This window comes from Phalangium opilio, unplaced genomic scaffold, assembly GCF_054372755.1.
Source record: "Phalangium opilio isolate 3A_F unplaced genomic scaffold, DU_Popi_V2 ptg000041l_1, whole genome shotgun sequence".
Taxonomy (NCBI): Eukaryota; Metazoa; Arthropoda; class Arachnida; order Opiliones; family Phalangiidae; genus Phalangium; species Phalangium opilio.
The window spans coordinates 4,982,089-4,995,282 of NW_028324165.1; the positions used below are offsets into that span (position 1 = coordinate 4,982,089).

Here is a 13,194-nt window from a genome sequence, read left to right on the forward strand (position 1 = left end):
ATCTCTTTATAGGTTTGCTTAGAGCTCAGACCACCTAACCATGGACAGGCAACTGAATAGGGAGCTAGGTTTGCTTAGAGCAACGCCTGACACTAGCGCTGTGGCGGCGCATGTTGGAAGTTTTTCACCAAACCCTAGTTAAATTCGCGCCATTTTGTTTATTGAGGAGTAGAGGTCTCCAGTCACAGATATGGGGAGAAAATCTGACTAAATTATAAAAGTAAGTTGAATTTCATTATTTATTTTAGCCTCTCTCTCATTAAAGATTCATAAACGATCTATCAAGTTAGTTTTTGTAAATATCACTCTGGTTCTGGTATTGTTTATAAAGTCTGTTTACCATTAAGCCTTGGCTAAAAAATATCCCTAACCATTACAGACGAATTTTTCTTTACGGGACATTTGGGGATAAATTGTGGTCGGTAGACGCGTGAGGGCGCATGCTACTCATTGACTTTTGTTTACGCGGGTTCAACACGGCTTTTCCTGTCCATGGTTAGGTGGTCTGAGATCAAACCATAATTGAGAACCTCAGTACTGACGCTGAAAGAAATCGTTATGCTAAAATGAAGACCTATTAAAATCTAGGCTGGATTATTGGAAATTTGGAATGGTCCATAACGTAAGTTCATATGATAAGTTCTATAGATTTGACACTGGTTACTGGTACTGGTTAGTCGTATTGTACCATACACTACGGCAAAGCGATGCCATTTGAGACACTGTCAAAGGCTAAGTACAGAGTAGATAGAGAAGGGTATGCAAAATCGTGGTTATACAATTCTTGCGTCTTTTGGTACCAACTGCCGGTAAGACTCAGGCTGTATAATATGACCAATTACAGGAAGTGACAAATTTTTCTTATGACTGTAATCTTATAAGTAACAACAGATAATAGCAAACTAAAGATAACAGAACTACTCTTGAATTTAAAGGCCTAACAACTTCCGTGTCAAACAAATATATTGAAACATATTTAACGTCGCCTTCTAATAGCCAATTTTGCCTTATAAATTAATCATTAAATGATAATTGGCATATATTCTTACTTATTTACAATAGACCATTCCATTATTTACTCGCGGAGAATAGAGTTCTTCTACTTGGAATCTTAAACAGGCCATTTTCTGGGCAATTCTGCTTGAATGAAATGGGAGGAGGTGTAGAAACCCTTACCCTTGACGTCATGTATTATTTATTTGAACTTTTGAACCACATGACATCGACGTAGCTAGCGGCCTATTCGCGCAGAACATGAATGTAAACACGTTTTCTTTGTGTCGTTTGAACTAGTAGACCTAGTGTCGACTGTTGTCCTAGATAGGCGAATAACCAATGAAACGCGAGGAAAGACGAGAGAAAGGTATATTAAAGTTTTAAAGCCTTCCCCTTACGTTCAATCAGATGAGGTATATGGCCTATTAAAGGTTCTGTATTCCTCCCGAACAATACCCTGAACCCCTTGGACTTTGAAAATATTGTTAACCGCCTTGATTTAAGGCATCGTCGCTTCAGCACCATTGCTAGAGTTTCAGCTCTACCGTCTGCGAGTGACGATCCTGCTTTTTTAACAGTTCATGGAATTTCACATGGAATTTTTCGGTTCACCTGTATCCCTTTCCCTAATAACCAAATATGTCCCTTTTCTTTTGATTGTATGTAAAAAACAGACAACCCCATAACTTTAAAATTCTAAATTTAATTTGTCTTTTGTTCTATTTGATTCGTAACATTGTAATTCATTATGCCATTCCTTGTATTTATCATCATCAAAAAAACTGTATTCCTGGTTGAACTTGTTTCATTTTGCTGTAGAGTACGATACAATATAACGTAATTACAGAATGGATTCTTGAGTGATTACCAAATTGTCATACTAGGCCTAGGCTACAATATCTGTTAGTTTATTAATAGAAGAAATCTACGTATTCCTAAGTGCATACCGATTTCTTTCGTAGGCAGTACGGCGATTTCCAAACAACATAAAATGTTGGTCTAATCTCTACCACACTGTATAGTGGTGTAGATTTGAGTAGGGTACGCGAGCCCGAGCCTTGATTCCCATACCAAATAAGTCTTAGCTTCTAAATCCGTTTTCGTATGGTCAGAGCGTCCGTAGCCTATTTAACTTACCTCCCTGGCGAGGGAGCTTCATCCCAATATAGGATTTCAATGAGGGGAAACTCTGTTTAGGGTTAAACGTGACATCAGAAGCCGACAAGTTGGTGTATGAAACAAGCAAGGGTAAAAACTTCAGACACGTTCGTCTTGCGACGGACTACTTTCTTTGCTAAGAGATCTAGCAATGTGTATTCAAACGCCATAGCTTTTTCTGTTTTATGAAGTGTACGTGAACATAGTTACAGTAAAATTTAGAGGGATTTATAATCACGAATTTTTTTATGAGTACTACCACGAGTACGTGCATTTTGAAGATGATATTGGTTCCCAAGTAAAAGGCCAAAGCGTACTAATTTGACCTAATCCAAAATGTGGAATTTTTAATCGCTGTTCCGTTTTGTGCCACAAGAGGCGCTCGTGTCGAAAAAATTTACATTCAAATCTCGGTATGTTTCAGGAACGTTCAGAATAAGGGGGTAATATGAAAACACATTAAGAGATCTTGGAAGAAAAGTGATGACCTTTGCCACTGAATGCCCATTTTTACTAACAAAAATTGTACCCAGACTTGTACAATATTGACAGTAATAAGAAACATTAACCAATATTGGAGTGACATCATAAGGGAAAACACCGGAGATCAGGGCACTACAGCCCAATTTTATCTTACATAGTGTCTTGGGTATGTTACTTATGGCTGGCTGTAATAACTAAAGTGTTAACCAGATAATAAAATATTACAGGCACGGTTGCATAGAGCGTTACACCGGAAAAACACCGTGTGTGTGCTTACGATCACGTCACTGCTAAGCGGAACTTTGGAGTTGAAACGCGCCAGACAAGCCCCCTGGAAATGTAAATGTCCAAACTATGAAGTGAGGACCGCGATCGGTGGATGTATGGGAGTGTCTAAGCCTTTGCAATAGTCAGACTTACTCAGACTGATCAGATCAAGACAAACTGAGTTTGCACCACCAATTTAGGCCTACTCAATCGTAAGATAACGCTTTTAGGTTAATAAGTCTGCGCGTAGCTCCAACAGCCTTTGTCCCCAACAAGGTCAATCCAAGGGAAACTAAAAGTTAGGTCTAATCGATATCAACGCTACCGATATAAAGTGTCTACATTTATAGCCGTACAAGCGGTCTTATCGACAGTCTAACTTGACAAGGAATACTCGATAAGAATTTGAAGGGATTCTCAGGGTAGGGTGCTAGCATTCCTATTGTTGGCAACAACTGCTGACGTCACGGGGGTGGGGCAATCAATCACGAATGTCAGAAAGAGCACGGAGAGGGACGGTCAGCTCGATGGAGATACAACGTCAGCTTATCTTGGCAACGTTCATTTTGATTTCTATCCAGATCTTTTATAATAGTAAAACGGACAACGTTGCCAAGTTAAAGTGACTTTTCCGGAGTTAACTCTTTACTACAAGGACCAACTAAATTGGAAGCGTTTACGTTATTACTTAGGGGTTTTCTAGGCAACGTTGGCAGCGGCGAGGTTTCGACCATATAGTTGTCTATCAAGGAATACTGTGGGTGCCATTAGATAATCAAGAATTGAAGATTACAGCGGGGGTTTTAGGCTTAACTCGGAGGCCGGGGCTTTATGCAAAAGATTCCCCTTTTTATTTGGAAGTAAGGTTTAGTATGGGCGGACACTGATTTGAAATTCCAATTGGAAAAGACGGTTTGCAAGCGTGTTGTTGATTTTATTTTTATATTTCGGTAGTTTCGATGTAAGTGTATTTAACAATATATAATTTGTATCAAAGGTAGATATTTAATTAAATGAATAGTAGCGTATTAATCGATCATCAAACTGGACCTAAAGATGTTTTTGAGAAAAATCCATTTAAAAAATTAAGATCGAAATATTCATTGATGAAAAAAAAGGCGAGACGGTTATGACGTCGCTCTGTTGCGGTCAAAAGTACCATGCGCAATTCAAAGAAACTGTTAAAAATGGATTGAACCAAGAATCATGCTCTTTCTCCTAATAGTAAATTAGTTAGTAGGACACAAACTAGTCCGATACCTTAAATTAATCTATGTCGATATCGAAGGCGTACTGAAAGCAATGCCTATACCGATTTTAAACTATTATTCAACACAAGGAAACCAATATCGACCGATTATCAATAGATTTTTAATCATGATCAATAGATTTTTAACCATTGTGAACCGATATTTAACCATTATTAATCGATTATTAACCATTATTAATCGATTATTAACCATTATTAATCGATTATTAACCATTATTAATCGATTATTAACCATTATTAATCGATTATTAACCATTATTAATCGATTATTAACCATTATTAATCGATTATTAACCATTATTAATCGATTATTAACCATTATTAATCGATTATTAACCATTATTAATCGATTATTAACCATTATTAATCGATTATTAACCATTATTAATCGATTATTAACCACTATTATTCGATTATTAACCACTATTATTCGATTATTAACCATTATTAATCGATTATTAACCATTATTAATCGATTATTAACCATTATTAATCGATTATTAACCATTATTAATCGATTATTAACCATTATTAATCGATTATTAACCATTATTAATCGATTATTAACCATTATTAATCGATTATTAACCATTATGAATCGATTATTAACCATTATCAACCGATTTTAATCCATTATCAATCGATTTTTACCCATTATGAACCTATTTTTTAGAGATTATCAACCTATTTTTTACCGATTATAAACCTATTTTTACCCATAATAAACCTATTTTTTACCGATTATCAGCCAATTTTTTACCGATTACCGGTAAAATAAACTCAAATAAAAAATCAGAAAATTAAGCTTGAGTCGATATATACCTAGAGATGTGAAATTACCGTAATTTTTAAAAACGGTAATTTACCGGGTAAATTACCGGTAATTTACCGATTGAAATTTAGGGAACACAAAAATTACCGTTCAGCCGGTAATTTTTGGTAATTTATATTTCCCTGTACTTACAATCCATTACTTTAAACAACGTTTAATTGGGATCACTATCTTGACTGCTTTACACGTATTTGCGGCTTTTGCTACCAAGACGGCAGCCGTGGCCTTTCTAATCTGATTTCTAATTAAAGATTTATTAAAAGACTAATTTGTAGTGCAACTTTGTAAGTACTGGCTAGCGAGTAGCGCCTAGTGAGTCATTTTGAAAGTAAACACAGAAATAATTGATCGTTTAAGTGTAAAATGAAGTTTTAAGGCGTAATAAAAATGCTTGGTAATTTACCACGGTAATTTACCGCCGTAATTTACCGGTAAATTACCATTGTAAAATTACGGTAAGATATAAAACGGTAATTTACGCGGTATTTGGTAAATTACCGGTAATTTACGGACGGTAAATTACCGACTCACATCTCTATATATACCGATATATCATATCGGTTTGTGCCCATCATGAACACAAACTCTTTTAAAAAAATTCTTCCTGTGTACAAAATATCAAGGAAACAGATAGGAAAATCAAAAATTTATATTATAACAAATGTATGTTGCATCCGAGGAAGTTTATCATAGTCGACGACAAGAGAAGACGTTTCTATACGGCCACAATTCCTGCTTGCAGTATAACAACTTATGTCAAATAACAACGAAAAAAATAAGGAATTGGGAAAACTTCTGCAAGCTCTTGCCCACTTCCTGCATGCGACGACAAAAAATTATAGTTCATCTCATGATAAGTTCCACATTACTGAGGGCATAAAAATGCGTCATGAGACACAATATGGATGGAGCAAATGATATTTTAAATGCATTTGCTTTAACCAACCACGTTCTGCGGAAGGTTAAGCTATTCACGAAACAAATAAATTAATAAATTAAAAAAATAAAAACCCGAAGGGTTATATAATTTCGTTGAAATTTTGGAAACTTTTTTTGATGGTGGATTTTTTTTTGTAAAATTCGAAAATGAAATATAATTATTTTATTCTTAAATTTTTCTATAATATTATAGATCTATTTTCATGAATTTTGGATTTTGTCCGGATTTTGGTCTATTTTCGAATTTATTTAAGTATTTCGATACTTTTAGAAAATAGAATTTGATAAACTCGGATTTTACTAATTACTTTGGATTTTTCTATGATTTTTCCTTCAGGAATATAATAAAAAGAAAAAATACTCCCCCAAGGATTTGGTTCACTCACTTCATGGCTAATGACCGACCCCTCGTGTATTGATTTCTAAAAAAGGATATTTTACTCTCTTGTAACAAAAGTTAATATTTTTTCTTTGGGGATCTTGAAAGTATGTTACTACACAGATCTTATAGCAACTAGCTAGACATCATCTTACAATTACTTTTAGCCACCGGCTCTTTATATTTTGCATTGCAACGGGGGTCATTTACAAAGAAAACAAATTAAGTCTGATATAAAATAAATGGGATGTTCTTTTGGCCGATTTTGAGTTGAAAATGTTCTACGACAAGTTTACAACAAGGGCCACCGTTTTCAAGTTAAGATTGGTCAAAGTATTTTACGGATGAGCCCTTAAGTTTAATTAAGAAACTGATTTAGACAATGATTTCTAATTTAATTAAGGGGTCATCCCTAAAACACTAAAATCAAATCATAACTCGAACAGTGTCCCGGACGGCAAAACGGAGATAGAAGTTATATTTTCGACTCAAAACCACGCAAAGAACATCCCCCTTAATTTATACCAGACTTATCAAAAGACAATATATATTGAATAAGAATTTCTTCTCAAAACGTGTCCTTTAAGATTATTGCAATCTGTGAGTGACATAAAAACTTAGTCAAGCGCTGAATGTACGGCCAACTTATACACTGAGAGTTCCGGTGTGCCGGCGTTACAATTCATCGTTATTCTTAACTCAGTGGGCCGTGGAAGGCCGGCCGGAAGGTATGATGATACTGGGCGTATTTAGAAAGGCGTGTTAAAAAAAAGGGTCCCCGAAAAATTCACCCGCCCACTAAAATCTCATTTCTCTTCATAGAAAATAAAAATAAGAAGAAAAAAACCCTTTAGCAGAAAGCAGAAGTGAGATGAGACTAGAAGTACTGAGCTAACCAAATTCTTCACTTGGCGAAAGTGAATATTCTTGATGACACACCAACGGTTGGCCCTCTAGTGGCGGTTTCAGAATTTCCCCTCCAAAACGAGAGACGCTCGCGGATGTACACCGCCGAACTAGATTGAAGCACCCGCGTCCGTGTTTCGCCGCTTTAGGTTGAGGGGAAGGGGGTAGGAATTTTTTTGGAACTCGACCAATTTTTTTCTTTCTAGTGTAGGCGCGATGTAAGCGGCATAAAATCCTCAATATGTTCACGAGTGCCAGGATCTACTACCAATGCTAGAGCTCTTTACTTCTAGTCTCACCTTCTGCTGAAAGTAGAGAAAAATTTCTCTCCTTTTTAGTTAAAGAATGAAGAATATACCAACAATTTGTTACGTAACGTTTTCTAGCGTAGACTTTGTACTTACAAAGTGTACTCGTACTGCTTTCCCCCAATAAATATATTTCATGTGGTTCAAAGAATATACACAGAGTGTTACTGAAAGGTCTTTCAGAAATTAAGAGGGATGTTCTTGGGAAATCGATTTCGAGTCGAAAATGTCATTTCAGGGATAGATTTAATATTAGAAGTAGGAATGGAGAACAGAGTAATGTGGGCTCGCTTCAAAGTTCCGGACCCCCATCCACGGGACGGAGGGGTATGAGAAAAGAGGCGGGTCATAGCGACAGAGGTAAAAAGGAATTACGTATTTTTCGCCGTCCTCGTCAGTAAAGTCATCAAAACGTAGTTTAAGTGAGCCAATAAAAATTAAAATTTCATTGCGTAGCTAGCTATTTTCTGAACGTATCTAGGCGGATTTTGTAGTAAGTGCTAGACTAATAACTATGCATATTACGAATTTTACCTAGCTAATATATAAACATATATTTTTGCACGAGCACCCGACCTCACGTTGCTTGCTAACAACCAATGAAATCACAGTTAGAAAGACGTCAGAATTACGAGGCGTAATAATAAGCAAGTTCTCAAGCCCGGCCCACAAAACCCGCATAGAAATTAACATGAGACAATTATTCCAATTAGCTGTATGCATTCCTAGTTAAAACTATTCCCCAATGTCAATTGGAACCATGGTAAAACGGGACATTCAAATCCCTACTATCCATAAATTTAAAATGTAAAGATTAATCATCTAGAGGTGAAATTCGCTAATAATTTCGAGCCTTTGCTAACTATATATTTATAGACAAGTTATTTCATAATTATGATATCATCATAATTGAGCATGACTATTATAAATACGAATACGATACTTCAACATTCCAACATTCTAGCACCCCACGTCGAATAATCCAAGTAAAACCACAAGTTTATAAGATATGTTCCATAAGTATGACACTTCCTACACTTGCTAGAGACTTACAGCTCGAGATAACTAGTTCGAGAACGACAAGCGAGAATTGAAGTCCTACACTCGGTTAATTAATTTTGCAGGACTTCCATCTTCATATTTAGTCTGCATTACTAAGCCTTTGACAGCGCTTTACCGCGAATCTGTGACCTACGTCACTTCATGACAAACTCCAGTGACAAACAGGACTTCATCTTCCTATTTAGTCTGCATTACTAAGCCTTTGACAGCGCCTCACCAGGCGTATGACGCTTTACCTCGAATCTATGACCTACCTCAGTCACTTCATGACAAGCTCCAGTTTGTAACCAGTGACAAACTTATAGAACATATCTTATGAACTCATGGTAAAAGTAAAAGTTAAAATAGAAAAAAATGTCTTGAGACTCACCCCGAATTTACAGCTGGCAAATTTTGTCTTCAAAGGCGACAAGAACTAACGTGTCGGCGTCAGTGAAGCTTTCTCCTTGTTAGTGGTTTTCGACGCAAAAAAAAATGAGTCAACACTTCCGCCTTGAACTGTAACGAAAACGGAAGATGATTTTTTATTAATTAATCAATCTAGGTCATGTGCTAATGCAATCGTTTTTAAAACAAATAGGATATTGTTACGTTTAATGCTAAATATGTCCCTTATGAGTTGATTAGAGATAAGCAAAATACTTAATATATATTCGATTACATAATTGACGGAAATGTTGCGTCAAAACAAACCGGAGATCCTTAGTTTCTATCATAAGTTTATCAGGAATATATAGATTACATCTACTTGGAATATTTAACAGGCCATCTTCTGGGCCTTTCTGCTTAAATTAAATTGGAGGAGGTGTAGAAAACTTTACCCTTGATGTCACAGAAATTTTGAAGATATTGTTTTAAAGGCCGACTTCCAGCGAAAAGGGCTCTAGCGAACTGAAAACCAAGCATCGAGACTAACAATGAAGCGACCGTGCCGATTTTCGAAGCCCCGCTGGGTCAAAAGTTGGAAGGGTTCTCGTTAACTGAAAGCCGTGCAATGTGCTTCTAGCGAACTGAAGATGAACAATAGAAATCCTTATAAATTTATTTCCTCTCGAATTTTTGCTTTCCCCTGAAGGAAATTCTCTATTGCATATCTTCAGTTCGCTAGAACCACACTGCACGGCTTTCAGTTAGCTAGAACCCTTCCACCTTTTACCCCAGTGGGGCTTCGAAAATCGGCACGGTCGCTCCATTGCTAATCTCTATGCTAGGTTTTCAGTTCGCTAGAACTCTTTTCGATGGAAGTCGGCCTTGAATTAAATTGGAGCATTTGTAGAAAACGTTACCCTTGACGTCACAGAAATTTTGAAGACATTGTTTTAAGGGAGTGAGGGACAAATTTCTTTTGGTATATCTTAAATTTTTTATAAAGTAAAATTTTGAAATTATTGAAGAAATATTATTGTATTTACACGTAGTAAATGGAGTGTTTCAATTTTACGATTTAAATGAGACTTGCCCTTTAAGGACTACTTTGAGCGATTTTACTAGACTAATATCAGAAGTATATAATACTTTTCTTTGAGGGAAGTGTACCACAAAGCTGGGTAATTGTAACATGACTCTTCCGAACATCAGAAGTTCAGAACATTTGGCCCAAGCTTATTAAACCGAATCACATACGCGATAAATAGTTCCCTCATCATTATTAGAGTTAAACTATTATCCAAGGCACGCATGTGGTTTTTTGTCCCAAGACGAGGTGTGTGGGTTGATGTCTGAAGATTTTGTACCAAACAGTTACAGAATTCACCCCAATCAGAAGTTTGATTTGCAGGAGACCAAACAAAAATCATAAGCCCGGGAGGAATTCAAGAATCATGTTACACAAGTAAAATATTAAAAGGGTACAGAGTGTCATCCTTCTTCTATTATCCGCTTCTGCTTATATCTAATCACGCGTCAAGAACATTTTAAAATGTTCTAATTCTTTTAAAAACTTAAAGAAATAATTTATTTAAGAGCACATTATTTACGTTTTAAAAATTGGTGCTGTCAATAATCCCATTGAAATTTCCAGGACAGCGAGCTTTTAACGGCTATAGTAAACAAAACTAAAAAAAAATATAAGACGGCTATTTTTTCCACGCCATTTAATTTTTATTCATACTTAAGTTCTATCAATAAAAATACTTCTTAGGCGTTCTTTTAGACATCTTAAAGAATAATCTGGCGTCAGGTTATCTTGGTACGCCTTGCCATACCCACGTAATGGCGGTACTTGGAATGCCAAACTAATGTTTAGTTAAGCTGGATCTTCACTTCAAACCATTAAGCCCACTTAACGCCGATATAATGAAAAGTAAAATAGCTTTTTTTAATCTCCCTAATCTCCTTAAAAGGGGGGTCGAATAACTTAAAACCCCCTTTTAGTACCCTAAATAGGTCTAAACTTAGTTTTACTTTTTTAAACTTTTAGATAAACGTTGGTAACGATTGGTCTTTTAGATTGTAAAGAAGTTTTACTTAAGCTACATATAGACCATTCCATTAATTCCCGAAGAGAAGCAAACACCACAGGGAGGAGATGATTTCTTGGGTTATTTCCCTGGCACAGAGATTCAGAGAAGCACCGCTAGAGGCAGTGCGAGTCGGCTAGCGTTACGTCGCGTGTAGTGAACTCGGGCTCCGCCTAGCGTTAATGCCTCTTGGCCCCAGGGTTAGGGAAAATAACGTAAGAGTGACCTCCCGCCCATGTGTTGGTTTCTTGGCAAGTAATTAATTGAATGGTCTATAGGTCAATCTAACCTTAGAATTAAGGTATCATACGAAAACAGGGACTGTTTCTTATTGTTCACAAAATATAAAAGTTAAATGCTTCATGTAACCATTAATCTTTAAAATGAATACCCACAAGATGGTACAATAACGTGTTTAAACATAGACGGTGTGCTATTACGTATTTAAACGCAGACGGGGTGCTATAACGTATTTAAACGCAGACGGGGTGCTATAACGTATTTAAACGCGGACGGGGTGCTATAACGTGTTTAAACACAAACGGGGTGCTATAACGTGTTTAAACACAAACGGGGTGCTATAACGTGTTTAAACACAGACGGTATGCTATAACGTGTTTAAACACAGACGGTATGCTATAACGTGTTTAAACATAGACGGCACTACAACGTGTTTAAACACAGACGGCACTACAACATGTTTAAACACAGACGGCACTACAACATGTTTAAACACAGACGGCGCCACAACATGTTTAAACACAGACGGCGCCACAACATGTTTAAACACAGACGGCGCCACAACATGTTTAAACACTGACGGCGCCACAACATGTTTTAACACAGACGGCGCCACAACATGTTTTAACACAGACGGCGCCACAACATGTTTAAACACAGACGTTGCCACATGTTTAAACACAGACGTTGCCACATGTTTAAACACAGACGGTGCCACAACATGTTTAAACACAGACGGTGCTAAAACATGTTTAAACATAGATGGTGCCATAACAAGTTTAAAAAAAGATGGCGCCACAATAACAAGTTTAAACAAAGATGGTGCCATACCAAGTTTAAACAAAGATGGTACCATAGTAAGTTTAAACAAAGATGGCGCCATAATAACAAGTTTAAACAAAGATGGCGCCATAATAACAAGTTTAAACAAAGATGGTGCCATAATAACAAGTTTAAACAAAGATGGTGCCATAATAACAAGTTTAAACAAAGATGGTGCCATAATAACAAGTTTAAACAAAGATGGCGCCATAATAACAAGTTTAAACAAAGATGGCGCCATAATAACAAGTTTAAACAAAGATGGCGCCATAATAACAAGTTTAAACAAAGATGGTGCCATAATAACAAGTTTAAACAAAGATGGCGCCATAATAACAAGTTTAAACAAAGATGGCGCCATAATAACAAGTTTAAACAAAGATGGCGCCATAATTGGACTTTAAACAATAAATACCCTCCTTGTGTGTACTCAAAACTAAATAAACCCAAATACAGGACTTACTTTAGTAGCTAAATTTTGAATTTCTTGAAGGCATTAAACACGAAAGACTAAGCCTTAACCTAAATTTCCCAATGGAAAAATAAAGTCATACATATCGCTTACTAAATAAGCTTCGTACGGACGGAGTAGCAGTATTTTCAACAAGACGAAGACCTTGTAAGAAACGAAAGAAAGTGCCGGGAAACTTGAAGAAGAGTATTTTCAAGGAAGGATCACTTTTTCCCGTTCGTTTTTGGGCGTTAAGAAAAATTCTAATCTTTTTTATGGTTCTGGGATCGTAAAAAGAACTAATCGAGCGGCTCCCATCTTTAGCGATTGGCCACCAGACGTCGCCTATTCCTATACTAAAGCATTTTTTTTTTTGAGGGGGAATTGAGCTTTTTCGCAAGGAAAACCATAAAATGTATACCGGTATCTATTATGAAAGCTATCAGTTTGAGTTTAACCGGACCAAAGTATCTATGTTTGAAAAAAAATTTGGGTTTACTACGCGCTTCTTTCGAATTTGGATGGTATGGAAGTCAAGTCGAAAAAAAGTTGGGAAAAATTATTTTTAACTTTTATTTCTCAGCAAAACAAATTTAGTGAACGTAAATTATATGAAGTCGTT

At 36.3% G+C, this 13,194-nt stretch overlaps 1 protein-coding gene across 5 annotated transcripts in view; it reads right to left on the bottom strand.

The window, feature by feature from the left end:
* Window positions 1–13,194, bottom strand: part of LOC149679514 (plexin-B-like) — a 293,178-nt gene that overhangs the window by 178,424 nt on the left and 101,560 nt on the right. For 4 of the 5 annotated variants that reach the window (XM_089835325.1, XM_089835323.1, XM_089835324.1 and 1 more), the window contains exon 3: window positions 8,971–9,098. The gene's annotated coding sequence lies outside the window, so the exon portion shown is untranslated. Of the gene's footprint in view, window positions 1–8,970; window positions 9,099–12,584; window positions 12,610–13,194 lie in introns of those variants that run through there. The other variant, XM_089835320.1, reaches the window with a different exon arrangement.